General features: G+C 34.8%; 1 pseudogene; it reads right to left on the bottom strand.

Annotated features, from left to right (window-relative positions):
• Positions 1-21,659: 21,659 nt before the first annotated feature.
• LOC141552746 (actin-related protein 2/3 complex subunit 3 pseudogene) lies at positions 21,660-25,229 on the bottom strand (annotated as a pseudogene).
• Positions 25,230-26,076: the final 847 nt, after the last annotated feature.

The raw sequence follows: 26,076 nt of genomic DNA, 5'->3' as shown, positions 1-26,076 counted from the left end.
AGTTTATCAATGTTCTTCTTTAACCATAGTGACAAGGATTACATACAACTCCAGATTTAGTCTGTCTAGGGTACATTGGGACTCTTATCTTCATGTTCCCAGAAATTATGTCTTATAATGAAGCCCAAGAGTGCACAGGCTTTGAGGCTTCATTGCTGATTTATATCTAGTTTTCCATTCACTAAAAGTCTGATATTCTTTTCAGGCAAAGTATTTTCTAACCATATTTCCCCGTTTTGATTGTGCAGTTCATTATTTCTCAATCCAATACAAGATTTTACATTTTCCCCAATTGATTTTCATTTTATTTAATTCACTTCAATGCTCTAGTTTCTCAGGGCTTGCATTATGCTAGAAAATCTATGGTCTCTTCTGTACTATAACAAGGAATCAGAATATATCTTTACTGAAGAATTACAGTGGGGGGGGGAGAATGCTGAATTCAAAGTCAAAAGAACTGGGTTCAAATCTAATTTTGCCATTTACTACCTGGCTGACCATGGGAAAATCATTTGGCTTCTCTGTGCCTCAGATTACATACTTGCTAAATAGCAGAATTAGACTAAATTATTATGACACATTTCAGCTATAAATATGTGATTCTGTGCTCCTAAACACTTGCTAACCACTTCTTGTTATACCTGATATTTTAAAAGACTGACATTGTAAAAAGTTTCTTTGAGAAAGGTGAACTTCCTTTTCTTTGTCTTTCTGCCTATCTCTTTATTTGTCATCTGATACTCTGATTTTATCCATTTATTCCTATAATTATGTTTCTTAAATGTGTGTGTGTGTAGCTTATGCATATGTGAAATTATACAAAAGCCACTTCACAAACCTTGATTTTTTTTTCTCCTAGGGATCTCTAGAAGATCTGTTTACATTGATTTATTTCAGAATTTCATTAAATACATAACTGTACCAGTTCACACAATTCACATAGTGCCCATCAAAGCTGATGTTTACCTGAAGGCCTTTGAATGGATTTTGTCAAGATCAAAAGTAATTACTTTGTAAAGTTCATTTCCGAGTTCAGTGTCTTCTTTGTCACTGAATAAATATTTCATGAGAATGAAATTCAGAGGGTTGTTTATTTCTATGAGTACGCGAGTATGTTTGGTTTCAACTTTTTTTCAGGTAGACTCACATTATTACTTTTCTTAGATTTTTATTAACCTTACATAAGAAGATGCCTTTAAGCAAATCTGAAGTATTTTTCGCCGGGGTGCTATGGATGCCATTACAGGAGATTTGAATGCTAAAGTGAGAAATCAAAAGATAACTGGAATAATAGGCAAGTTTGGCCTTGTAGTACAAAATGGAGGGCAATCACTAATGGAGTTCAATCTAGATAACTCACTGATCATTGCAAACACTATTTTTCAACAACTCAAAAAGCAACTCTACACATGAATCTCATCAGATGGACAATATTGAAATCAGATTCATTATATGCTTTGCAGCCAAAGATGAAAAAAACTTATTTATTCGGTTAAAGCAAAACTCAAAGCTAATTGTGGCTCAAACCAAAAGCTTCTTAATGCAAAATTCAGACTATATAAATATGATCAAGAATACAAGGCAAAATTGAGGAATAGATTTAACAAATGCAGTTTTGGTAGATGGAGTATCTAAAGAAGTATGGACAGACTTTGCAATCTTAAGTAGTAAACAGCAACAAAAAGCATTCCAAAGAAAAAAGAAGAGCAAGAAAGCAAAATGGTTTTCTGATAAAACATTTCAAATAGCTGAGGAAAGAAAGGGAAATGGAGAGAAGAAAATGTTAGACATATCCAATTGAATGCAGAATTCCATAGAATTATAACAGAATTCCATAAATTATAATGAGAGAAGATTTTCTTAAAAGATCAATGCAAAGAAATAGAAGAAAACAATATAATGGGAAAGACAAGAGATCTTTTCAACAAAATAAAAAATCTCAAGGCAGCATTTCTTGCAAAAATGGGATGATAAAAGACAAAAATGAAAGGAACTCAAAAGAACTATACAAGGAAAATCCTAGCATTACCAACAATCATGATGGTTAGTGAAGATGATAGGATTCCAAATGAGCTATTTAAAATCCCAAAATATGATATTGTTAAAGTGTTGTACTCAATATGCCAGCACATTTGGAAAACTCAATAGTGGCCATTAGATTGGTAAATATCAATTTACATCCCAATCCTAATTAAGGGTAATGCCAAAGAATGTTCAATTACTGGACAAGTTATTTCAAAAATCAGCAAGATTATATTCTTAAGACTTTACAAAAAGCAGAAACAAAGGTGCAAATAGTTAAAGCTATGTTTTTTCCAAATACAGTGTAAGTCTGTGAGCATTGTTCTGTAAGAAAAGCTGTATGCCACAGAATTGATGCTTTTGAATTATGATGCTGAAAACTTTTGAAAGTCGTCAGATAGCAAGGGGATCAAATCAGTTAATACTTGGAGATAGAGCCAAGATGGTTAAGAAGGTCTGAGCCTGAGCTCCCCCCAAAATCCCTCTGAGTACCTTTAAGTCATGCCATAAGACAATTCCTGCAGTGACAGGATCCACAAAAGGAAAAAGTAAAATAATCCAGCCAAAGACAACTTAGAAAGTTAGCAGGAAAGGTCTGTCACAGTAGAATAAGAGTAGAACACAGTCCAGTGTAGATCAGTGTAGACCAGATTCCTGCAAACCAGGAGTAGGTCTTGGGAGCTACTGAATCAGCAGTGACAGTGGCTACTTTGGGAGCTCTCAACATACATTTGGTAAGGGATTCAAACAACTGATCAAACAGGGACCTTTTTTGCTGGCACTGGGAGCAGAACGTTGTTGCTTTGTCCATAGTCAGATCTTGAGTTGCAGTCCTGGGTGTCCCAGGGTGAAGAGAACCACCAGCACACCAGAAATTGCAGCCACAGTGCAACAGGAATCCTCGCCACAGTTCCAGGGCAGAAAAAGAGTGCTTGTGGTCAATCACAAACCAGAGCACAGGTCAGGAGGATATTAAACACATCTCTCCATTTGGAAGAACTGAAAATTTGTAGGTGCAAATAGTTAAAGCTATGGTTTTTCCAAATACAGTGTAAGTCTGTGAGCATTGTTCTGTAAGAAAAGCTGTATGCCACAGAAGTGGAAATTGAGGGGATGACCATCAATTGGGGAATAGCTAAACAAATTGTGCTATATAATTGTGATGGAATCCTATTATAAATGATGAACAAGATGCTCCCAGAAAAACCTGGAAAGACTTAATATGAATTGATGCAAAGTGAAATATATTCAATATTGTAAGATGATCAGCTATGAATGAGTTAGCTATTCTTGGAAATACAATGGTCCTAGACTACTTTGAAGAACTTATGATGAAAAATGATATCCATCTTCAGACAGATTCAGTTGTCTGAATCATATTGAAACCTACTTCTTTTCTTTTTTACTGATTTTTTTTATTGATGTTGGGGTTTGGATTTTTTTGGTCAGTGTTTTCTTTTACAACATGAATAATATGGAAATGTGTTTTTCATGACTATATATGCATAATCTCAACTGAGTTGCTTGTCTTCTCAATGAGGGGACTGAGGAAAAAGAAAGGAAGAGAATTTGGAATTCAAAATTTAGAAACAAATATTAAAATTGCTTTTACTTGTAATTGGGGAAAAACAAAATACCAAACCAAAAAAATCAATCAAACTTAAAGATATCAATTCATATTATTCACTGGAAGGTCAAATGCTAAATCTGAAGCTTAACTACTTTGGCCAAAAAAAAAGAAGACAAGATCCTTTGCAAAAGATCCTGATATTAGTAAAGATTGAAGGCAAAAAGATACAGGGACACAGATAATGAAATAAATAGTGTCATAGAAGCACAAACATGAACTTGGGCAGACTTCAGGAGATATTAAAGGACTAAGGACCTGGAAGACTAAAGGAGCTGGTGAGTTATAACACATGTGGTCAAAAAAGCATTGAATACAATTGAACAATTGGACAACCACATAAATATGGTTGTCTACTACATGGGGTGAAAAGGGTTTTCTTCTTTATGTGACCAGATTCATGTAGCTAATACATTCAAAATTCAGCCAATAAACATTAATTGGACACTGATAATGGGCAAGATGCTCTATACTCTTTTATCTATGTTATTTGTGATGACACTGTACAACAAACCAAAGTGGGCTCACAAACGCCTTTACTACTTAATTACAAGTGGAATGGATGGGGTGGAGGAAGGACAACTAAAAGAGGACATCAGGGAATTATTCTAATTCTGGTCATCAGTGGAAAGCCACACCATAAGTATTTGGGACAGTGTGTATTGAGTGGAGTATAAACTGTTTAGAGGATGACATATTGATAGAGTGTGCCATGATGGGAATGATTTGTATCCTGAGTTAGGGGGAAAAAAGAATGATTAATTTATAACATAAACTAAGGTGTTGCTATTTGGATGAATATAGCCTAGGATGCTTGAGGTTCTCCCTCTCTCTTTTTTTTTTTTTTTTTTTTTAATTTTAATTAATTAATTAATTTGATTTTTACACAAATTTTATGCATAGGTAATTTTTCAGCATTGACAATTGCAAAACCTTTTGTTCCAACTTTTCCCCTCCTTCCCCCCACCCATTCCCCCAGATGGCAGGTTGACCAATACATGTTAAATATGCTAAAGTATAAGTTAAATATAATATATGTATACATGTCCAAACAGTTGTTTTGCTGTACAAAAAGAATTGGACTTGAAACAGTGTACCATTAGCCTGTGAAGGAAATCAAAAATGTAGGCAGACAAAAATAGAGGGATTGGGAATTCTATGTAGTGGTTCATAGTCAACTCCCAGAGTTCTTTCACTGGGTGTAGCTCTTACTGCTCTATTGGAACTGATTTGGTTCGTCTCATTGTTGAAGAGAGCCACGTCCATCAGAATTGATCATCATATAGTATTGTTGTTGAAGTAAATAATGATTTCCTGGTCCTGTTGAGGTTATCTTTTAAGTCTTCCATTATAGATCTCCAGAGGTTTCAGAATAGCCTTTCAGACAAACAATCATTTAGAGAAAGTCTAGTTCACTAACAATTAAAGTAGATCATGGAGACAGATGCTTCAAGCTTCATGAGATTAAATTGTGCTAAGTTCTTCATCCCAAATGTTTCTTTACAAGATAGATATGAGATATTTGAATCACATAATTCTGAGGACCCAGTAGTATCAATGTGGGGTATACATTCTAACATTAGCTCGATGTATAATTGAGTTTTAGCATGCATGTGAACATGACAGCATGAGCTTAAACATTGCCTCTAAAATAAAGGTATTATTCCCTTTCTTTCCACAATAGATGAATTGGTCAAGTAAATAAAGAAGTAAAGGCAAAAATCACAGAAGCTACCATAAGTTTGGGAACTTATGGAGCAGCACTCTTCTCAGAGATAAAATACTTCCATGATTTTCCCATTGATACTTCTGAAAAAGTAGAGACCAACATCAGGAATTATGGAAAGGCTGCCTTTACCTGGAATCCATGCAGCTGGAAACTGCCTACCCGGGGTGAGCACATAAGTACTGAAATCCAGTGGCACTGGATAGTCATTGTTACTGATGTAAAGTCCAGGACTACGCGGTTCTCAAGCACATTTGGGGCTAGACCCTAAGTGGCAAAAATTAACAACAATAATGATTGAACATTGTCAAGCTAAAGTCTTTAGTCCTCAGGCAAAAGGTGTTTCTATTGACCCATTTTCACTATGAGGGGAAGAGGCAGGATAATTGACACATTTATACCACACACACACACACACACACACACACACACACACACACACACCCTCAGTGAAAGATCCATGTTCTGTCCCTAGCCAAGAATATATCCAGAAGCTTGGGACCATGACTATCCCTATATTTCCTCTGCAACATCAAAAGCCAAAGTTCAAAGAAAATGAGAATACCCAGGAACAAGTTCCATGATACAGAGGTGAGTAGATATGAGAAGGGAGTTTTACTTGCTTGTTAGTCTCATGATGGGTGATTGTAAAGACTGTATATCTAATTGTGATGCAAGAATCCCGGTAAAATATGAGTCCAGGCAGGCAGAACTAGGACTATTTGCTATGAGTGCTTAACTCCCTGGAGAAAGAATAATCAGGAGGGACAAAGGCAAAAGAACTAACAGTAAGTCTCTGGAAGCAAAGACTGAATCAGTTAAAGAACAGTAAGTAAAACAATCATAAAAAAAGGGGGAAAATAGTACTTCTGAGCTGAGAAGAGGCAGTTGGGGAACGTGGACAAATAACAGTAGTGGAAGTGAGGGAAAATTCTAATTCAAAACATGACATTGGCTAAACAAATAGGTAGTCTAGTAAATAGAAGACATCTTTCTGAATTCAAATCTGGCCTCAGATACCTTCTAGCTGTGTGACTGTAGGCAAATCATTTAACCATTTCAATTCAGTTTTTTTCCACTATAAAAGGAGGTGGAGAGGGAAGTGGCAAACCACTCCAGCATCTCTGCAAGAAAACTCCAAATAGAGTCTTGAAGAGTCAGACATATTAAAAATGACTAAACAACAAAAAGCATGTAGTGTTGACAGAAAGATATGGTCCTGATACCCAAATCCTGGACAGAAAAAGAAAATATTTATAGAGCATAATGAAATTTAATATGGCATGGTAAAAGGCAAGTTACCAAGTTTGCTGTTATAAAATCACAGTCCTTTCCCCCTCCCCCCAAAAAAGGAAGGAAAAAAAGACAAAAAAAGGTGAGAAATAGTTTATGGAATATTTATTATATCTCTAATTTATACACAAAGCAAGACATATCTTGTCCTCAAGTAGCATGCATTCTAATGGGATAAGACAACATATAAAGGGAAGCTGGAAAGCAGGGAATGGTGTGTGCATAACACTATAGTGTGAAAATGGCTTGTAAGTGTGGTGGAGGTCTATATTTAGGCAAGATAATGCCAAAAATGGCCTGACAGAGCCCAAAGGGTTCCAGGACAAAGTCCAAGGTTCCAGTGGGGAAGAGGTAGAGTTGATGACCTGAATGAAGATGGCATGATTTTCAAGAGGTGGTAGCCAAAAGCTGAAGGAATGGATATGCCTTAGACTATAAAGAATATTTTCCTGACTGTTAAATAGTGCAGTAGTCAACCAGTTAGACTATCTCCCTGAATGTTAGTAAGAAAGTATATGTCAAGAGTGTAGTATAAAATTTAAGGAGAAAAGCAGCAGTCTTTTCAACTTTTCTAAAGTAAAAAAAAAAACAAAAAACAAAACAAAAACTTAGACACCTTTGGCCACAGATGCAAAAATTACTTTATGTGATTTGACTGCTGCTAAGTGAAGTGAGCAGAATCAAGAGAACATTGTACACAGTAACAAGAAGACTTTATGATGATCAATTGTGATGGACTTGACTCTTTTAAACAAGATGGTGATTCAAAGCAGTTCCGAAGACACAGAATGGAAAATGCCATCCATATCCAGAGGAAGAACCATGAAGACTGAATATAGATTGAAGATTTGTATTTTCGCCTTTTGTTTGCTTGTTTCTTTGCTTCTTTCTTTTTCTCCTTTCTTCCTCATGTTTTTTTTCCTTTTGTTCTCATTTTTCTTGTACAACATGACAAGTATGAAAATGTTTAAAAGAATTTCATATATTTAACTTAGATTGCTTGCTGTCTTGGGGAGAGAGGAGGTAAAGGAGAAAAGGAGAAAAATATAGAGCACAAAGCCTTACAAAAATAAATGTTGAAAATTATCTTTACATGTATTTGGAAAATAAAATAATATTGAAAAAAAAATTAAAGATATTTAAGCCCTTACATCCCAAAGAGATTTTAAAGAAGGGAAAGGGACCTGTATGTGCAAGAATGTTTGTGGCAGCCCTCTTTGTGGTGGCCAGAAACTGGAAACTGAGTGGATGCCCATAAATTGGACAATGGCTAAATAAATTGTGGTATATGAATGTTATGGAATATTATTGTTCTGTAAGAAATGACCAACAGGATGATTTCAGAAAAGCCTGGAGAGACTTACATGAACTGATGCTGAGTGAAATGAGCAGAACCAGGGATCATTATATACTTCAATATCAATACTGTATGATGATCAGTTCTGATGGATGTGGCCCTCTCCAACAATGAGATGAGTCAAATCAGCTCCAGTAGATCAGTAATGAACTGAACCAGCTACAGCCAGCGATACAACTCCGGGAGATGACTATGAACCACTACATAGAATTCCCAATCCCTCTATTTTTATCCACCTGCATTTTTTTATTTCCTTCACAGGCTAATTGTACACTATTTCAAAGTCTGATTCTTTTTGTACAACAAAATAACTGTATGGACATGTATACATATATTGTATTTAACTTATACTTTAACATTTTTAACATATATTGGTCAACTTGCCATCTGGGGGAGGGGGTGGGGGAAGGAGGGGAAAAGTTGGAACAAAAGGTTTTGCAATTGTCAATGCTGAAAAAGTATCAATGCATATATCTGGTAAATAAAAAGTATAATAAAAAAAATTTTAAAAAAAGATATATCTCAGCCTTGATAGATGTGAGATAAATGACTGATATAGTTCTGAGCCTCCCTCTCCCTTTCCAGGATTTTCTATATGGATCAAAAGAGAGCCTAATTTAAGAGTTCTTAACCATGTCTATGTAATAGACCCCTTTAGCAGTCTAGTAAAGCCTATGGACCCCTTTTCCAAAAAATGTACAGAATTACAAAGATAACCAATTATATTGAAATAATTATTAATTTTCAAACTATATTTACATATCCCAAGAGAAGAAAAAGGATCATACTAGGACCCACTGAATCATGAAATATTGAACATACAAAGAATGTCAGAGATCATCTGATTCAAATCTTCCCTGAATAGACATTGACTCTACAATAATCTCTAATAAGAGGTTATCCAACGTCCACTAAGAGAGCTCTAGTGTTCTTTGCTTGTTTAGGGATCCATCACACTTTAGGTAGCTATAACTGTCAGCGTTTTTTATTGAACTCCAAATCTATCTCCCTGTTATTTTCACTTATTTACTGGCCCTATTCCTGTCTTCTATATCCAAAAAACATAAACATAATTCTCCTTGCACAGAACAATTATTCATAAATTTCAAGAGTTATGATGTTCCTCCTCAATCTTTATTTTCCAGGCTAATAGATCATTATTGGTAATAGTTCTGAGTTTTCTTAAGATTCTGATCATACTAAAGTTTATAAGTGTTTTCCTTAAAATGTCACTCCCAGAAATGAGAACACACCAAATTTATTCTGACCAGAGGTGCAATGGGACTACAAAGTGCCTCGTTTTGAACAGTATACTGCAGCCTAAGATCACCATAACTTTTTATTTTATTTTATACCATAATGTCAAATTGTTTTTACTAAAAGCCCTTAAGAATTTTTCACATGAACTACTGCCTAAAGATATCTAATAGATGTGTGCTTGATTTTCTCTAATAGAAAATTATAAAATACCACTATTAAACCATGATTTTATACTAAAAATCTGTCTTGTCTATTTGTTGAACTAGTTGCAATGAAACATCTGTTTATTTCATGTTATTATAGGGATTTTTAAAAAAATTTTAATTGTCTTATTTTAAAATAATAAATTTATATCCAGTGGTCTCACTGCTGAAAATAACCAAAGAGGTTATTGACAGGAAAATAATTCTATGTATATGAAAATATTCCTAGTAGCACAATTTATAATAATAAAAAACATAAATAGACTAAGACATGCATCAATTGTGTAATGCTGAACAAATCTTAGTATAAGAATGCAATGAAATATTATTGCTCCATAAGAAGGAAAAATAACAAAATAATTCAAACAAATATCATAAAGCATATATTCTCAGTAATTATGAGCTAAAGAAGGTCAAAAAGGACCATGAAAATACAAGTTATATTAAAATAAGTATACACACATATTTCAGAGTAGCATTAACAGTTGGCAAATAGGAGAAGTTTATAGAACAGGTACAATTATTTACAATATCTTGGTGAGAAAGATGGATAATGATCCTTGTTTTACCTTGCATGCCTGATCATTATTTTGTTTTCCTATGCTCTGGTTTATATAATCAAATATATTTGCTTCATAATAGAAATGAAAATGAATTTATTATAAAATAAAATATTATATTTTAACATGGTAGAAAATTTGGATTTTTCATTATTTTAAATAGAATATTTTAAATACTCCCCACTCTCCAATTTACTTCTAATCAGTGATGTGTTACTATGGTTTTCTATTCATCAAGTTTCAAAGATTTACTCATAATATTTCTTTCCTGAATTATTCTAAATATATGGCTTCCAAGTTCACACTTAGTTGACATTTTCCAACCAAGAACTGTACATATTCTTTTGTGTTTGAGAAACTGCAATCTAAGTATAAATGGACCATTCTCTTGTGCATCTTAAATTCTCTCTGGAAGAATGCCATGGGAAAAGAGCTTAGTGAATCTCCTTAGGCATTAGAGGACTCAAAATCACACCTAGATTGATGCATGTACTAAAACTCAGAGATCAGGAATTCTATAAATAGGCAGCTCACTTTCCATATGGTTAAGTATCCTCAGGCATAACCACAATATTTTATTACCCTGACTGTTGCACAAGGTAATGCTCAAAAGTGACACTGCTTTGAGAGGTGATCTTTGAAGCATGCACTGGTTTAATTTCCAGGGTATGTTAGCATTTGAAGAAGAGGGGAAACATTAGAAATTCCATATCCTCCACAGTATAGCTAAAGCTTCTCAAAGCTTGTTAAGGTAGATGGGGGTGACAGATTTTGAATGTTTAAGAAAAGTTTCATAGTCTGAATAAGTATATATGACATTTTCCCATTAAAGAATGTGGTCCCAATTAAAAAAATAAATTTGTATTTGGAAAATGACATCAAAAATTGTCAAAGGAGAATTGAAACTCAAAGGGTGGTGGTTTGGTTTGTTGGGTTTGCTGTTCTTTCTTTTTTTAGTTTAGCTTTTAAACAGAATCTCTTTTTACCTTTCTGCTTTTCTGGAACAATCACTTTTGTCTTTCCTTTACCCTCTTTTCATAGTGTGATCAATATAATTTCTGAACTAGGAAACCCATCTGCCTTCTCCCTCTGTCCTTACATGCTGCTCCTACTTAAAATAAGCATAAGTCATATGTGAATAGTTAAGTTTGGCATTAAGTAGAAGGGAGAAGCCAGTTATTCACAGGAATTATTTGGAAAAAGGTGATTCTCATTTTAAGGAGGTATTTTGGTTCTATTTTTGCTCTGTGCAAATTAAATGTGAATGAAAGCAATGCTATCTAATTATGCTATATCTGTATCTATCTATGAATTTTAAAATAAGCTAAATGTTCTCTCTCAATATAAGTAATTTTTTTTTAGTAAGCCAAACTTTCCTCAGCCTATCCCAATCATTTTTAATTCAATTGCACAAATATTTATTAAGTGCCTTCCGCGTGCAACATTTTCTCATGGGTTCTGGGATAAATAATGATGAAAAATAGCATAGAACTTCTCTCAAGGAACTTACAATCTAGTAGGAATAATGAGAGTCAGAGACAGACAGAGAGGGGAAAGAGAAAAGGAGGAAGAGGGAGGAAGGAGAAAGAAAGGGAGAAAGAAGGCAAGACAGAAACAGAAACAGAGATAGAGCAGTTATACAAAGCAGAATATGGCTCAGCTTCACAACTTGAGGTAGCAGAGTGTCAGGTAGCAGATAGCTCTGGAACATAGCTGGCAAAAATTTTGCAATTACTGCCCAAAAGTCCATCAGAATAATCACAAATATAAACCCTTTGGGTGAATTCAATTGTTTGTAGATGGTGATTCAAACCTACAAATAAACCTACAAAGGGTAATAATAGTGTGGCTGCATTTTTTGTGATCTCCAGAACACTTCTTTGATATAGGTATCTCTTTGAGTCTTTTCAGAAGTACACTGTAAGAAAACTAAGTAAGTCACGTAATTCTGTACATAATAATAAAACTAGCATTTACATAGCACTTACTATTTGTCTTGCACTGTGTTAAGTGCTTTTAAATTATTATCCATTTGATTCTCACAACAACCTGTGAGGTGGGTGCCATTTTATAGATGGAGAGTCACATAGCTAGTAAACGTCTGAGTCTGGATTTGAACTCAGGTCTTCCTAAATCCAGGAACAGTGTTATATCACTGCTACTTGGAGTGAGGGTCTGGGTTATGGCTACAGTTGATACTATCCAAAGAGTTAGGGTTCATTCTCCTGGAACAAGATGATAATATCTTTATGAAATATCCCAAGCTACATCTCTGTGATGGCAACAGTCTAATACTGTGCTAAAAGAAATCTCCTGTGGAAGAAGTCAGTTTAATCTGGAAGGCATCAGGGAAGACTCTAAAAAAGCCCCCTGAACTGTGTTTTGAAGGAAGAGAAGAATTTTAACCATCATCAATAGGAAAGAAGTATCAGAGAGAGCTTGTGCACAGAGAGATATTGGGGCAAGATTAGGGTACTGTTAGTACTTCAATATTTTGACTATCATCACAGATTTTTACCACATATTAGATATATTGACTAACTAAAATGTGGCTCTCAGAGTGTTCCTTATTGGAGAGGTGACTTGTGGGGGAAGGAGGGGAGGGAAAGGTGAAAATCCAATGGACAAAGCATCTACTTTTAGTCAAAGCATTCTGTAGAATGCACTTCCTTCCAGACTGGCAGTCTAGTCTCTGCTCCTTCCCTTAGCCTTGCCCCATAGAGGGGCTACTTGATACATATCAGAATGCATTACCACAGTCCACATTAACTCTCCCTAAAACCATATCTTGCATGTTACATCCTGAATTGGGACAAAATAGAGGATATATTGAGACTCTAACACTTAAAACTGGAAGGAACTTAGAAGCAATCTATTCTCTCTCTCCCCCTTTTAGAGGCAAGGAAATAGGAACCAAAATATATGAGTAACCTGATCAAGGTTTCAAAGCTATTATGTGACAAAGCAGGGATTTCAGTCCAGGGTACCAGGTCCAAAGTCCTCTGTTTGATATTACTTCACCTCTGCCCCATTATGGATACTTTTTCCAGGGCTGCAACTGGGAGATCAGTTAATAAAAGTTTCTGTTCCCCCCTTTCCCTTCTCCCCTCACCCCCAGCCAAAAAAAGTTACATGAGCTTCCCTAAATATAGTTAAGATGCAAAATTTGACAGCACACTAGAAGCCTTTTCTACTTGGTTGGAACTTTCACAGATTCTACTCCCTTGGCACTGCCTTCAAAAACTGGGGCTCCCTCCATGTTAACATAAGAAATTGGAGAAGGACATAGTTCCATATCCTACTTTCACCTCTTCTTGGACAAAGTGCTGTAAAAGTTAAAATAACAAGGAGGAAAGCTCTCTTCTCTTTAGCAAAGTTTCCAAGTCATTGATAAAAATTGGGGTTTTGCCTGGGAGGCATTAATTGGTCCCTTTGCAGATTTTGTCCTATATCTACTTTATTCATCCAGCTTAACTCCTAGGCTCATGACAAAAAGCAGGGCTGACTGTGAGAAGAATTTTTTAGCATTTTTTTTCCTTTGTTATTCATAGGTAGATCCACTCTTATTCAATAATAAAGAAATAATTTAGTGAATTTCCCTATCTTGTTACCAGAGCATGTTGAAGTTCTTCAAGTTCTAAGGGAGAAAGTTGATAGGGAGAATAAAAACCTCTGGAGTGACAATAGCCTTGACCTCTGTTTTCCTCCACTTTCATTCTTTACCATTTTTAATAGCATATTCAGCTGTCCAGCAAGAAATAAAGGGTTTATCTTTAGTTGTCACATGAATTCTTATGGCAATAACATTTGGAGCCTTTTACTAGGACATAAACTGTAAGTTAAAATGTCACAGGATTTTATTAGACAATCTAAACTTAATTGCAAATAAGTTGATGCACTCATAAAAGATGATGTAATACTGCTATTAAAGTCAGCATATGGGAACCACTCAAAGAGCACAAGGCAGCTACTAAGAGCTCCTCCATCCTCCCACCTAAAAGTCTTGGTTGGATTTAGAAACATGGAGAAGAAAGAATCGCATAATTATAGTTACATTGTTACTTAATAATAATATACAGAGGTTAAAAAAGGGGGGAACAAACACAAAACAACTCTCCAATGATGATTTTCTCCCCAAGTGATATGGGTACATCTTTTTATTGCTAGTGTGAGCATTGTTGGAAAATTAATGACAAATCTGAATGATGAATCTGCTTTCAAAGAAAAGGAAGAATTTTATGGAAATATATTTTTATGACTCTAAGGTCAGGCATGAAGGGAACATAAGACAAGTAGATATATGCAGAAGAATCATTGTTCCCAGTTAGGAAAAAAAAAAACAACAAAACCTCCCCTACCTTCAGATTTCTATAGAATTTATCAATTAAATTATGTATCATATTAATAACAATTAAATATAATTCAATACTTCAATTCTTCAAAGGTGAATGAAGCAATATTCAGTCTTCCATCACATTCCCTTTTTGTAAATTGTCCTTCACATCTGGAATATATCTTCTCCTTACTACAATTTCATAAAATTCCTAGCATCCTTCAAAGTACAGCTCAACGATGATCTCCCAAAGAATGTGATTCCTGCTTCCCCCTCAGTTAACAAAATTTTCTTCCTGAAATTACTATATACTTTTTATTTATTTTTGTGTATATTTGTGTATATATAGAGTCCCTCAATAAGATATAAGTTTCTTGAAGAAAGGGATTGTTTTATATGTGTCTTTATATTCCCAATACGTATTTAGTGAATATTCACTAAATGAATGCCTAGATTTCATCATTGTGGACATTCTTTTTTTTTTTTTTTTTTTCCCCTGAGGCTGGGGTTAAGTGACTTGCCCACGGTCACACAGCGAGGAAGTGTTAAGTGTCTGAGACCACATTTGAAGTCGGTCCTCCTGAATTCAGGGCTGGTGCTCTATCCACTGTGCCACCTAGCTGCCCCCTATTGTGGACATTCTTTCTGAATTTGTAACTCGGATATCTATTCCTCAAGATTTCTGTGAAGAAAGGAAAGGAAAAGAAAAAAGAAGAAAAAAGAAAAAGTTACTGCCAAACTTCCATGAATAAGCCTCCCCAAGCATAGTTAAGTTGATTGTCATAAGACAAACTACAAAGTTTCACTTAGTAAGCATACTAGAAGTCTTTCCTGCTTGGCAGGAAGATTCTGCTCTTCTGGCATTACTTTCACATCCTGGGAGTCACTTCCACAATAATATAAGACATTGGAGAAGCACATTCTTTAACGGAGAAAGAACAAATAGTATAAAACTTTTATTTATTCTACTGTTATAATTTTTTTAACAAAAAAAAAAAATCTAGTTATGTTATTTTAATAGTTTTTATCATTTCAATATTGTGTGGTGTTTGAGCAACATTGATATCCCATCACTTAACTGGCTTTTTTCAAGTCTCAGATAAAAATTTCATCTTCAAAACATTTTTCCAATCCTCCATAATCTTAGTGTCTTTCCACTGAGATTACTTCCAATTTATTCTGTATGTATATCTTATTTTTACACAGTTATTCTCATTTGTAAATTTCCATTGAACTTGCGACCTTGAGAGAAGAGACTTTTTGTTTGGTTGGTTGCTTTAATTTTTGTTTAGTAAGGTTCTTGGCAGGTAATAGGAATTTGATAAGTGTTTGTTGACTTGATTTGGTTTAATATGTGGTCTTAAGAATTTGTAAAAATCCACTTTATCCTTGTTTTGCTCTTTCTCCTACTTATCAATTAGCTTTCAGTGTCTTTAGGCCCCTCTAAAGAGTTAAAGATTTGTAAATAAGTACTTAAATGCATTTAGTAAACTCTTCAGACATGTTATTTTATAAAATCCTTAGATAAGTGGATAATTACCACCTCCAAATTTTTTCCTTCTATGATACCAGATTTTCATACTATTTTTAAATGGATGATTATAAAAATAATCTTCTCATTTTATTTCAAAGTGGCCCTGACTCTCACAATTTCTTCTTAATCAAGTATTTATCAAGATGAGATCTCCTAACCAGAGAAAACAATAAGGCTATGTTATCCTATTCTCTGCCATAGTGTCATGTTCTATTCTGTTCAATTATTTTAGAAAAGGCATTGATAATCATAGAAGAAGCTGACCAAGGTTGTCAGGAGACTGGAGACCATATCAGAGAAGTTCAAAGAACTAGGAAAGAAAGAAAGAAAGAAAGAAAGAAAGAAAGAAAGAAAGAAAAAGAAAGAAAGAAGAAGAAAGAAAGAAAGAAAGAAAGAAAGAAAGAAAGAAAGAAAAGAAAGAAAGAAAGAAAGAAAGAAAGAAAGAAAGAAAGAAAGAAGGAAGGAAGGAAGGAAGGAAGGAAGGAAGGAAGGAAGGAAGGAAGGAAGGAAGGAAGGAAGGAAGGAAGGAAGGAAGGAAGGAAGGAAGGAAGGAAGGAAGGAAGAAAGGAAGGAAGGAAGGGAAGGAAGGAAGGAAGGAAGGAAGGAAGGAAGGAAGGAAGGAAGGAAGGAAGGAAGGAAGGAAGGAAGGAAGGAAGGAAGAAAGGAAGGAAGGAAGGAAGGAAGAAAGGAAGAAAGGAAGGAAGGAAGGAAGGAAGGAAGGAAGGAAGGAAGGAAGGAAGGAAGGAAGGAAGGAAGGAAGGAAGGAAGGAAGGAAGGAAGGAAGGAAGGAAGGAAGGAAGGAAGGAAGGAAGGAAGGAAGGAAGGAAGGGAAAAGAAAAGAAAATTTATGAAACCTGAAGTTACTTGTCTTCAATTATTTAAAGATAGAAAATGTATTAACTGTATTTGTTCAGTCACAAAGGACAGGATCAAGAGCAATGTGGAAAAGTGGAGTAAAAATTTCTTCTTGAAGTAAGGGAAGACTTCCTCATAACTCAAGAGTTATCCAAAGATATAAAGGACTACTTAAGAAGGGAGTAAGGTCCTAATACCTGGAGAGGCTGGACCACTATTTCTCTTTCTTTTTCTTTCTTTCTTTCTTTCTTTCTTTCTTTCTTTCTTTCTTTCTTTCTTTCTTTCTTTCTTTCTTTCTTTCTTTCTTTCTTTCTTTCTTTCTTTCTTTCTTTCTTTCTTTCTTTCTTTCTTTCTTTCTTTCTTTCTTTCTTTCTTTCTTTCTTTCTTTCTTTCTTTCTTTCTTTCTTTCTTTCTTTCTTTCTTTCTTTCTTTCTTTCTTTCTTTCTTTCTTCCTGAAGCTGGGGTTAAATGACTTGCCCAGGGTCACACAACTAGGAATTTTTTCTTTTTTTTAAGTGTCTGAGACCAGATTTGAACTCCCGTCCTACTGAATTCAGGGCCCAAGCTGCCCCAACCACTATTTCTCTAGGATATTAGAGAATGAATTGCCATTCAAGTTTGTTAAATTAGATTACCTCTAAAAACATTGTAGAAGTCTTCTTTCTCTAAGATTTCTTTCTCCTCTACCAAATTAATAGCGTGACTGATTCATGTCAGATTCATAGTAGATATTCCATAAGGACATATTGTTGGTTGATTTGTAAAACTGTCCTACAATAGGAAGAATATCAGCTATAAAACACAAGCAATGTGTGCCTAATAGGGAAAAAAAAATTCAGATGATTCTTTTTTTTTTTTTTTTTTTTTTCCTTAATGCCAACTTCTTGTATTGGGGGAAACTAACTTTACACAATAATATGCTAACATTCTAAATCTAGTGTGCAGGGACACTCGTCTTATTTCATGATATATAGTTCTGATGGAGTTTCCCCACCAAATGTTGGGGTTACAGGCCAGTGTAGCAAGTTGTCTCAGAAAAATTTGTAAACTTATACTAATGTTGAGGTTCAGAAAGGAGACCCCAAAAGGTTGGAGTTACAGACCAATGTTGTGAGGTGCCTCAAAAGAATTTGCAGGTTTGAACCCATATCCATGCTAATAGGCAAGGTTTATTATAATTGTAATGCCAATTGAAATGGGCTAAGTTCCGAAAGAATTTAGCAAAAAATCAGGAACAATAAGATAAATTTATAAGAAAGACTGAGAGATCAGGTGCTTCATGTCACTGATAAGCTAATTGTATGGCCTGGAGGTAAAATTGAGGAATGGTCTTAGAGTGGAGTTGAAGAGTGCTTTGATATGTACCACATTATTATCTCAGAAACCTTTCTATTACTGACCAGCAGATTGTTATCTGCCAGTTAGCCTTGTTTGTGGAACTAACCATTGCCAAGGCCCTGTGGCCAGGACTACTGCCACATTTCTTCTAGACGCTATATCCCATCACCATCTCCAAATCAAGAGGCAAAGATTTTATTATATTTCTAATAGCAGGCTAAATATATATGGGCTTTTAGCAAAAAAAAAAAAAAAAAAAAAAAAAGGAGATAGGATTTTTAACCCTACTGGAGAAATTAGCATCATATTCTAGTTTTGTCAATGCAACTAAGAATTTAACCTGAGGCTTCAATCTGGGGTGGGACTGTAATAAAGATCCACTTTAAGATTTAAAAAAGCCCAATTAAGATCAAAAGGTCAAGAAAATCAATGCTTCTCCCTGTTTACCTCTGGGAGCAGCTTACACTATAAAATTCGGGCTTTCTCTTTATAGAGCCTTTCCCAGTAAATAAGGGCCTGCTCAGATAAAAGATCTGAGGGCCTTTTTTTTCCACTCTCATCAGCTCTATGGTAGCATGGTGACAGGATAACTTTAAAGCCATGGCAAGTTACTCATATACTTGGAGATAGTATATGAGTAGAACTCATCCATATATAAGTTCAGTGTTGGCAAATAAGTCACAGCCAAAATCATTGTATTTCAAGTCCTCTTAGATAAATTATCAAATAAATAGAGGTCAATTCACCCATATGTCACTTTGACAGGTGAACCATAAAATTCTGGAAATGATAAATCCTTGTGAAGAATATTTGGGGAAGATAGGATTAGAAAGGCAAGTAGAAAGGCAAGAATACATATGCATATGAGCACAGCAAGAATCCAGTGCTTGCCTTCCTGTGGTTCTGGGTCTTCAGTGATCATTGTAGCAATCAGGGCACAGTCAGTGAGTGGAACATTACAGAGAAAGAGCTGCTAAAGAACTCTATATCAATTAACAAGGCAAATTAAAGCTTGAATAAGTCAATTGCTAATGGTGCATGATTTGCATTTAAAGAAGAAAGGTTCAGGAAACAACAAACTTGCAGACTTAGATCTAGTGAAAAATCTCTTTATTGCCTAGCCTGGGGGTGCAATAAATTGGTCCCCTTAAAAGGTCTGTTTTCTGGCAGGTAGGAGATTTTATCCTTTCTAAATCATCAGCATAAATTAGTGGATCTTTTCACTAGGATTTTATTTACTAAGCAAGGAAAGTAGATTAGATCATCACAATGTTTTACCATTTGCTTCCTATGATATTTATTCACTTAATAGCTTCATTAAGGAGCTTTCAGAGAGTATATTACTGAGCAAGCCTATAGATCATTGCGCAATAAATTTACAGAACTATTCTTAGCATTTAGCTAATTTGGTCACAGTTTTAATTAAATGTTTCAACTAAAAATTCCCATTTATGTTTAATAAAATTTGTGTAAAAATAAATTATTAAACTCTATTTCATCAAAGTTTTTCAAATCCTATAATATGCAAATAGAATGTATTGTAAGGCAAAGATTAATATTTTGAACTATTATATTGATTTGAAAGCTTTTATGAGTCAAAGAGCTTTGGAAGAATGTTGAAATATACAAAATGCTAATGTTTAGGAGCAATTATGCAGTGTGAATAAAAAGGTCTGGTTAGATGAATATTTCCTACTTTGTTATTTCTAATAAGAAAGCCAATGAAATGAGTCAACCTCTGTCATTGTGTCCTGAAATGCTGGTATGGAATCTGTTCAAATGATATGCTAAATTATCACAGAATCACAGATCCTCCGAGTTAGAAAGGCCTAAAGAACTCCTCAAGTCTGACCATACCTAAACAGAAATTCCTTCCATCTTTTGCTTTCCACTGAGGTTCCAGCCTTGAAACCTTCCAGAGGTAAAGAGCACACTTCTTTTAAAGGCTTGGAGGCAACTTCACTTTGAAATAGTTCTAATTATTGAGATATTTTTCATTCTTTTTTAAGGAGAAATTATAATGATATTTATATATGTATGTGATACATACATATATATATATATGTGTGTGTGTGTGTGTGTGTGTGTGTGTGTGTGTGTGACCTATATCATATGCATGAAGACTAAAAGAAATAAAGTGACTGAAAGCATAGCTTCTGTATAATATAGTATAATTTATCTCCTAGACAAATATGGTGATGATAAATGCTCACTTGTAAATAGGCAAAGAGTATTCTCCAAAGTCACAGCATATTATATCTTTTGATGCAAGAAAGATCCCAGGACTGAAGGGTCAGGATTCCTGGATCTTTAGCTCCAGAGTCATAAATTGCCTTGAACAAATGACACATATAAACAGCAAAACATGAGAGGATCCACTCTGGATCAGGGACACAGGATCAACTCAACTAGGAGAGTCTCAGAAGCTCCTCAAATAAAGCTTAAGAATTGAATACAGACAACTGAGAAAGAACAAGCTTAATTCACTAAGACCAGCTTGTTCTTAATTACAAAAGAAATTTCAGAAAGCAATGTCATCAAATTTAGAATTTTCTGCAATACAAGCTAAGAGATGAATGAAGTGATGAATAAAATTCATTAATTTTTACTTCTTATTCTTGCATCATTTTAAGTGATATATTTAATGTAATATTTATTGTTCTTGGATAGGTAAAACCAATATAATTTTTTAAAATAACAATTAACCTGACTACTTATGTAATGACATCCCAATTAACTTACTAAACAGTTATCATGATGAGTTAGAAAAAGTAATAAAGTTCATTTGGAAGAACAAAAAATTGGAACTTCAAAAAAGCCAGGGGAAAAGAGATGTAAAAGAAGCAGATTCACTAGAATCTGACCTTAAGCCCTATTTTAGGTGAAAGCATTGTGGAAGTATTTAATGAATAACTATTTATTTTAAGTCAAAATTAAGTAGAAAAGCCATGCAGCTAAGAATAGAAGGGATATAGAAAATTGAGGAAAAAAACTTCTGATAGAATCTAATTGGATTGGAATATTACTGTGTTGTAGGAAATGATGAGCTTGTTGATTTAGAAAATCAGAGAGAGACTTGGACTTGTGAAGGTAGATTCTATCCACTTTCAGAGAATTAGATGACAAATGAAAAAAAGCATTATACAATCTTATGTGTATGTATATGAGTGTTCATGTGCATAATGTACATGTTATGTATGTATATCTATATATCTATATCTATCTATATATATATATATATATATATATGTCTGTTTTTTTCTATCTCTCTATTTCCACACTTAATTGTAGCCTTCTTTGACTTCTTTTATAAAGGTTTCCTATTTCTTTTTTGTTGTTGTAATAAATCTTTTTATTAATATTAAGTGTCAGCTTAACATTGCAACAATTCTTAGTGATCCTTTAACTCCAATATTCTTAATACAGGACTTTTTCAGTAAGAACATGTCTCCTCTTCCTTGGCATAAAATCTTATAAAATAAAGGTCAAGAACTGTGTGTGTCTTGTTGCCAAATATCAGATGCTTCTGCAATGTGAATGACTATACTAGATTAGGTCACTGCCCAGGCCTGAAAAGACTTGTGATCTGACTCTTCACAAAAGCAAGTCCACCACTTGCTAGGTTTGTCCCTTGGAGGATCAAAGACTTTCTCACAAAGCTCAGGCCAGTTTCTTGCCATAGTTGCTGTAAATAGGCTTTCATCACTTCACCTTCTTGCTCATTTTCATGTTTGGCATAAATAGCATTAAGAGGGAATCTTGGCTCTCTAGGAATAAGAAAATTATTCCCAGTGTATATATTTTGTTTTCTCCATTGTTTTTTGAGTTGCAATTTTGGAATTTCTCTAAGCACTCAGAAATATAAAGAATTAGATAGATCAATGTTCTATCAGCTTCATTCTTAATTTCATAGGTTTTTTTTTTTTTTTCAGAAGCCATTAACCTTGATATAATAGATAACTTCATATGCAATATCTGTGTTTTGTTTTTTTCGGACTCCTTTAATTGACTCCTTCTGGGGATTAATGCCAGGTTTCAATTAGTTTGGTGTCAGGGTCCGTGAGAGAGAAGTGGAATGCCAAAATATTGTCACTTTGGTCTAGGTTTCTGGGGAGCAGAAGGTACTGGCTCCCATCAGAGACTCAAGCACTTCCAGTCTAGTGACCAGGTGGGGTCTGTATAAGTTTTCTTTTAATGGAAATTTATTGTTTTATGTTAAATTCTCTCTAATGTTCTGCTATGACTTTTTTTTTAACTATCTATTATTTTATATTTTTTAAATTTTTTTTAAAATTAAATACACACACACACACGACCTGATACATTACACATCAATTGTAAAGTACTAAAACTGAAGCCCCTTCTCACATTCATTCATCCAGTAATGTATTAAACACCTTTATGTGCTGCATTTTGAGGCTGCTGATAGGGGAGTCTTTGACTCATAAAGTTCACTTGTCCAAAGTAGATAATGGCAAAACCTAGATTAGAACTTAGTATCTCCTGCCAGTTTGGTGTTACTTTCACCTTTCATTTATACCTGGGCAAGTCACTTGACTTTTCAGTGCCCTATTCAACTTCCCAAGAAGATAAGTTAGAAAAGAATTGCCAATTTCTCTCCAGGGAAGATGTCCACACCAGGAGTTCCCCATATAAATGAAAAAATTCACTCTCTATTATTCTAGTCCCTTGATGTGGGAAGAGTATCTTTCCTCATTTCCTTTGAACATGTCTTTTTAATAATTCTGTCTTCCCTCTATTTCTTCCTACTTGTATCTCTTACCACTCAGTCTCCCTTCCTGGATTTATCCAAATATCTCACCTAAGGTTCTGCTTAGTTCCTCTTCTGTTTTATTTCTACATTCTCTACTTTGGTGATTTCTTCTGCTTTGATGGGTTTAGGTATCATTTCTATAGTAATGACTCATACATGTATTTATTTAGTTCTAAATTTTCTTCTACACTTCAATGCTATATTACTACTTGTATATCCCAATGACCTCTCAAACACATGTCCAAAATATAAATTATTTTATTTATTATATATTCCATTTCTTCCAAATTTGTTTACATTTTTGTTAAGAAAATTTCTCTCAGTCACTCAGGTTCATAAACTTGGGGATACCTTGATTATTCCTCAGTGCTCATCTCTAATTTTCAATCAGCTGTCTAGTATTGTTGGTTCTACCTCCACAAAAATGTGGTGTATCCATTCTATTTATCACAGAATAAGTACCCAAGTTAGTCAGCCAGAGCCTATTATAATAGTAGCTTTATCTAATATTGATATTTCTAGTCTTTTTCCTCTTCAATCTAACAGAGCTGACAAAATAGACTTTCCAAGGTGCAGTTCTTTCTTGATTGAAAATCTTCATTAACTCTCTACGTCCTCTAATGCAAAATTCTGTCAGCCAATTGAAACTCTACTCATTCTGACTCTCATTTATGTTTTCCTGTTTGTTTCATATTGTTCACATTATATATTTAGCATTTAAACTAAACTAGATTACCAAATATTCTCTGACCTCAGTATCTTTCTTACAAAAGATGGATGATTTCATTGCTAATAGTGCTGATAAACACAATTGACTAAGAACTTACTGATCCTGACCTGGTTTTGGTTCCTAGGTCAACGAATTTCCTAGAGCTGACCAGATATTGTCACTCTGGCCTCTGATTATTTTGTGAATCTCCCCAAATCTCCCCAAATCTCCCCTCCCCAGATTCACAGGCTTTCTTTAAAACACACACACACACACACACACACACACACACACACACACATACACACACACACACATACACACACATACACACACACACATAAGGACTTTAAAAAGAAATGTTTTCTGCAAAAGTATTCAGCTTTATTTTTTGTCAATTATATGTAATGTAGTTTTAAATATTAATTTTTGTACAATTTTGAGTTCCATTTTTTCTCCCTCCTTTCTGCCTTCCTCTCCAAGATAGCAAGTGATCTGATATAAACTATACATGTACAATCATATTAAACATATTTCCATTTTAGTCATATTATGAAAAAAGAATCAAAATAATAGAGAAAAAAGAAAGTGAGAATAGCATGCTTCAATCCCCATTCAGACTCTATACTTCCTCCTGGATGCCCTCCCACCAGATATAGATAGCATTTTCCATTTCAAGTCTTTTGGAATTGTTTTGGATTATTTTATTGCTGGGAAGAGTTATGTCTTTCAGAGTTGCTCACTGCACAATGTTATCTGTTACTGGGTACAATCTTCTCCTGGTTTTCCAACTGGCCATTTCTACTTTTACAGGAGTTGTTTTCTTCAATGAATTTTCCCCCCATTTGGCCAGTTCTATTTTTTAAGGAGTTGTTTCTTCAGTTAATTACTGTGCTTCCTTTCCTAGACTGTTGACTTTTTCCCTTTAATTCTCCTGCATAACTCTCATTTCTTTTAGTCTCTTCCTTTATAATCATTTTTGTGTTCTCCCAAGAGAACCTGTTGAGCTTGAAACCAGTTCATATTCCCCTTTGAGGCTTCATATGTAGACATTTTGACAATGTTGAATTCTGAGTTTGTGTTTTGATCTTTTCTGTTGCCATAGTAGCTTTCTATGGTTAGGAATCGTTGGAGTTTTTTGGCTTATTTTAGAAATTTGAAGTCTCCCTCTGGGACAAAGGGGTTAGTATTCCAAGTTTCTTGTGCTGAAAGTTTGAGACCTAGTTACTGGCTTTCTGATCTGGGGTCTTAACTGCTGGAAACTTGCCCACTATGCTGGAGTGGCTTAGTCACTGTTGTTCCAGCATTCCCCAGCTACCAAGTAGCCTTCTGCACTTGTCTGGTGGACTCACAGGTGACCTGCTGTGCCAGTAGCTTGCTGATCCAGGTATAAGAGACCTTGGTTGCTGTTCTGTACTGTGGCTAGGAGCCTCTCATTGGCTTGCCTGATACTGTCTGTATTGGGATGTGCTCCCCTTTAGCCCAAGTGGGCTTGTAAATTATCTTAGGCTGAAATATTGCTTCACTCTGCCTTTTTTGGGGTTCTGTCACTTCAGAATTTCTTTAGAGCCTTGATTTAATGTTCTTTTTGAGGGGAAACTGAGGGCAGCTCAGGCAACTTTCTGACCTATCTGCCATCTTGGTTCCATGCATTTTTTAAAAAGGTTGTATCAAAATGTGGTATCATCAGTAAAGGAAAAACTACCTGTGGAGGGAGTTCCTTTTATCAGCAACTGTCCTAAATTTAAATCTCAGAGGTGACATGAGTATTAAGTAGGATGAATGACTTATCCAAGGAGATAAAACCTGAACCCAGATCTTTCTTGAAACCAAGAGCCTATCAAATATCACAAATTCTCATCGTCTTTTCTCAGTCTTCATCCTTCTTGACTTCTCTGCAGGCTTTAACAAAGCTGATCACCTTTTCTTCCTTGATATTCTTTCTCTCTACGTTTTCATGGCACTACTCACTCCTGGTTTCCTGTATCCATCTGACTAGTTCTTGCCTATCTCCTTTACTGGTTCTTTATCTAGCTCACCTCCTTAAACTCTTAGTGTCTCACAGTTCTCTGTACTAAATCTTTTCTCTTTCCAAGCTTTCTTTATGGTCTTTTGCATGGTATCCCCAAAAAAATTATCTGGTCAAACTGTGAGCTATATAATCCCTCCAACTAGCAACCTAGTCATTATCTGTACCTTGACATTCTATATAAACACTGTTTCCAGCCCCTTTTCTGGGGTAGTTCAGTGTTTTCTGTGCAGTATCATGAGCTACAGCTCCTCTATTCTGATTAATGGTATTTTGTTGTATTAACTGTTTTCATTAAAATTTCAGGTTGACAGTTCTTCCAATGTTAAATCAAATTATGTCCTCCATTGACCAAACATTTGATGAGGAGTAAGGGAAAAGATATTAAATAATTAATTATTGTTGCTGGGGAGACCCAGGATTTTTTCCTTTCTGAAACTTTATTCCCAACTTGAC

The sequence above is a fragment of the Sminthopsis crassicaudata genome, chromosome 2 (genome assembly GCF_048593235.1).
Source record: "Sminthopsis crassicaudata isolate SCR6 chromosome 2, ASM4859323v1, whole genome shotgun sequence".
Taxonomy (NCBI): Eukaryota; Metazoa; Chordata; class Mammalia; order Dasyuromorphia; family Dasyuridae; genus Sminthopsis; species Sminthopsis crassicaudata.
The sequence above is the reverse complement of the archived record's forward strand: the minus strand, read 5'-3'. Positions and strand labels throughout refer to the sequence as shown.